This window comes from Thermobia domestica, chromosome 14, assembly GCF_964235325.1.
Source record: "Thermobia domestica chromosome 14, izTheDome1.hap1.1, whole genome shotgun sequence".
Classification (NCBI taxonomy): domain Eukaryota; kingdom Metazoa; phylum Arthropoda; class Insecta; order Zygentoma; family Lepismatidae; genus Thermobia; species Thermobia domestica.
Window position 1 is genome coordinate 164,692,860 of NC_137467.1, and position 4,571 is coordinate 164,697,430.

The following is a 4,571-nucleotide window of genomic DNA, read 5'->3' on the forward strand; positions in this document are numbered from 1 at the left end:
CGTTTAATTGTCAAATAGTGTGTAATGGTTTACTTTGAAAAATTATATTCATTCTTTGAGAAGGAGAAAAGGGATGGGATGAGGTTAGTTTGGACCTAGTTAGTACCTATCGTTTTCGTCTGTGATGTCACATTTACTTTTCGCTTAAATCTGATTGGTTCATTGTAATAACGATTAATCTACTTATGTAACGATATAACATTGAGGAGTTATTTCTTGTAACAAAACAAGAACATATATGTGTAATGGTTTACTTTGAAAGAATATATTCATTCCTATAGAAGGTAAAAGAGGGAAGTGATGAGCTGACTTCGAACCTTGTTACTACCTTTCGTGTCCGTTCGTGAATAAATAATAATGACGTTACATTTAGTCTTTGCTTAAATCTGATTAGTTCATTGTAATAACTCTTACAAAACATTGTTATTGGTTTGAACGATTTAAACGTTCAGCGTTTGTGTTTAGTTTAATTACTAAGGGCTTAGCTGATGAAAAACTGTTCCGACAGCACTTGTTATATGCTTGTTATATGTTGTTTAGGTTCATGATTAAAATGTTCTCAATATTGTGTAATATTTCTAAGCTTGATTGGTTCTTTATTACAGTATATGGATGGGTATAGGCTTTTATAGAGCAAGGGTACATGGACGAACGTGATTGGTACCAAATTTTTGTGGGTTAATTTGGCAGAACCAAAGTCATGGCCCCAGAACTAATGTTAGTATTTGATCACATAAAATTGGTAAAGATATAATTTGGGAAGGTTTCTAGCCTCATGTATTCTCTTTATTACGTTATAGCCATGCACGGTCTATATTTATTCTCCGAAGGTCATGAGTTTGATTCTCGATGAAAGTTTATATGACTTTGATATTAACTTAAATTCTTGTGCTGTTTAGGATTTATGCTCTACATAGACATTGACCGAGCTCTTCAAAGTAGAGTTTGCTGATACTTTATTTACATATAATGAGGATATGCGTACCTAAACGCACTCCTCTTAAGCTTTTTGATAAGAGAGAACCACGATACTTTAAGGTTACCTTCTTGGTCTTGGTGTTAGTTCGTGTAATTTATATCTTAATTAACATTGACGGTTAAGTTAAAATCATCTAATAATATTTTAGCCAAAATTTTTCAGTGAGTGCCACGAGGGAATTGTTTCACGGTTAACCGCCAAACGTTATCCGGTTTTTAACTATTCGATTAAAAATTATCGGTTTTTAACTATTCGATTAAATTTTGAGTCCACTAATTTCTAGTTATTACAAAAGTTCAAGTGAAAATTTGAAACCAAATTTTTTCGAACTCAAATTTTTCAAATGAAAAATATTCAAACTGAAATTTTTCGAATTAAAAACATCAATCTAAACTTTTGGAACAAAAAAGTTGAAATCAATATTTTCGAATTCAAATTTTTAAACAAAAAACTAAAACTTTCGAAATATAAACATCGAAAAAAATTTTCGAACAAAAATTTAAAATAAAACTTTCCGAATTCAACTTTTCAATCCAAACAATTTCAACTGAAATATTTTGAACTAGAAATTCTAAACTAAAATTTTCGAATCAAAACATTTCAAAACAATTTTTTGAACTAGAAATTTGAAACTAAAGTTTTCGAACAAAAAAATGAAATAAAACTTTTCGAATTCAAATTTTTCAAACCACACAATTTCACACTGAAATTTTTGAACTAGAAATTTTAAATTAAAATTTTCGAAAAATGAAATCAAAATTTTCGAACCAAAACATTTTTCCAAATTTTTGAACTAGAAAGTTGAAACTAAAATTTTCAAATTTAAATTTTTGAAACCGAACAGTTTCTCACTGAAATTTTTAGACCAGAAATTTTAAGCTAATTTTTTTCGAAAAATGGAATCAAAATCAATCCAAATTTTAGAATTAGAAAGTGGAAACTAACATTTTCGAATTAAAAATTGTTATAACAAAATTTTCAAATCAAATTTTTTGGACCTAAAATTTCAAACCAGAATTGTCGAACTGAAAGTTAAAGTTTCGAACAAAAGAAATAATTCGAAATTTTCAAACAAACTTCTTGAAAATATTTAACCATAGCTAGACCGAGACATTGATATTGCTTGAAATGAAATTTAATCAAGCTTTATTTCATCAGACAGTCCTAACTTACGATCGGTTTTAGTGAACTATAATTTTTATTTGTTTAAGATCATCGTCGACGTGATGGCCAGCCATAACCGGACATTCTTTTTCGTATCATCATGAAAGTACGCAAATTTTCTCTGGTTATAGTCGCTACTCTACGACAAACCCGAATCCCTACCACAAAACAAACATAAACGCATATTTTCAAGTCCTTGAGTCGAACCAAGGACCATTTTAAGAGAAGGTTACTTACCACAGCGATTCCAATCCGATGAGATCAATCGACCCAGCCAATCTTTTGAAACAATATTATACTGTAAATTGATCGACTTTCAATTTAAAGAAATCTTTATTTTGCACTTGAAATCACTCAATTTCGTCACAGGTAAAGAATGCAGCATTTGCAGTTTTGTTTTGCGACATCATTCAAAGCTCAGTTTGCTTCGTGTTCAGCAACAGGATTTCTTGAAAACGTGTTTGTGATGTTAGATTGATTTCTTCCCTCAGATACGATACCAATGTTGTGCCGTTCGCGATAAGTGTCTACTATAAAGGATCGCTGTTTCACAACAGTGCCTAAACTTCATTCGTCAGTCTTTCCATGAAACGTTATCGTTCTCAAGGAAATACAGCTGATGCTGACACTTGCAGAAATCATCTTAACCGACCTTGCCATAGGAAATCGCATTTGTTTTCATTACGAAATCCAACCATTCAACCTATCTTGAGTTGTACTTTGTTATTACAGGAGGGGTGGTAAGTATCCTTCTCTCAAAATGGTCCGAGGTTCGATTCAAGGTCTTGAAAAATATGCGTTTATGTTTGTTCTGTGGTAGGAATTCGGATTTTTACGTACCGTAACGCCTGTAAACGTTCTAAGAAACCTTCCATACTTTCATAATGATACGAAAAAAAATGTCCGGTTATGGCTGGCCATCACGTCGACGATGATCTTAAACAAATAAAGAATATAGTTCACTAAAACGGATCGTAAGTTAGGACTGTCTGATGAAATAAAGCATGATTAAACTTCATTTCAAGCAATATCAATGTCTCGGTCTGGCTATGGCTTACCAAACGTTTCATCGTCTTAAAACCTTAGTCCCAAATATTTCTTCAAGATAATTTAAATTTTAAAATCAGTAAACGGCTATGGTTAAATATTTTCAAGAAGTTGGTTTGAAAATTTCGAATTATTTCTTTTGTTCGAAACTTTAACTTTCAGCTCGACAATTTTGGTTTCAAATTTTTGGTCCACAAAATTTGATTTGAAAATTTCGTTATAAAAATTTTTAATTCGAAAATTTTAGTTTCCACTTTCTAGTTCTAAAATTTGGATTGAAATGTTTTGGTTCGAAACTTTTGATTCCATTTTTCGAAAAATTTTAATTTAAAATTTCTATTTCAAAAATTTCAGTGTGAAATTGTGGGGTTTGAAAAATTTGAATTCGAAAAGTTTTACTTCAATTTTTTTTGCTCGAAAATTTTGGTTTCAACTTTCTAGTTCTAAAAATTGGTTTGAAATGTTTTGATTCGAAAATTTTAGTTTAGAATTTCTAGTTCAAAATATTTCAGTGTGAATATGTTTCGTTTGAAAAGTTGAATTCGAAAAGTTTTATTTCAAATTTTTGTTCGAAAATTTTTGGTTCGATGTTTATAATTCGAAAATTTCAGTTTTTCTTTTGCTTAAAAATTTGAATTCGAAAATATTGATTTCAACTTTTTTGTTCGTAAAGTTTAGTTTGATGTTTTTAATTCGAAAATTTCAGTTTGAATATTTTTGATTTGAAAACTTTGAATTCGAAAAAATTTAGTTTCAAATTTTCACTTGAACTTTTGTAATAACTAGAAATTAGTGGACTCAAAATTTAATCGAATAGTTAAAAACCGTTTATTTGTTAATCGAATAGTTAAAAACCGTTTATTTGTTAATCGAATAGTTAAAAACCGATATTTTTTAATCGAATAGTTAGAAAAAGGGATACCGTTTGGGGGTTAACCGTGAAACAATTCCCTCGTGGCACTCACTGAAAAATTTTGGCTAAAATATTATTAGATGATTTTAACTTAACCGTCAATGTTAATTAAGATATAAATTACACGAACTAACACCAAGACCAAGAAGGTAACCTTAAAGTATCGTGGTTCTCTCTTATCAAAAAGCTTAAGAGAAGTGCGTTTAGGTACGCATATCCTCATTATATGTAAATAAAGTATCAGCAAACTCTACTTTGAAGAGCTCGGTCAATGTCTATGTAGAGCATAAATCCTAAACAGCACAAGAATTTAAGTTAATATCAAAGTCATATAAACTTTCATCGAGAATCAAACTCATGACCTTCGGAGAATAAATATAGACCGTGCATGGCTATAACGTAATAAAGAGAATACATGAGGCTAGAAACCTTCCCAAATTATATCTTTACCAATTTTATGTGATCAAA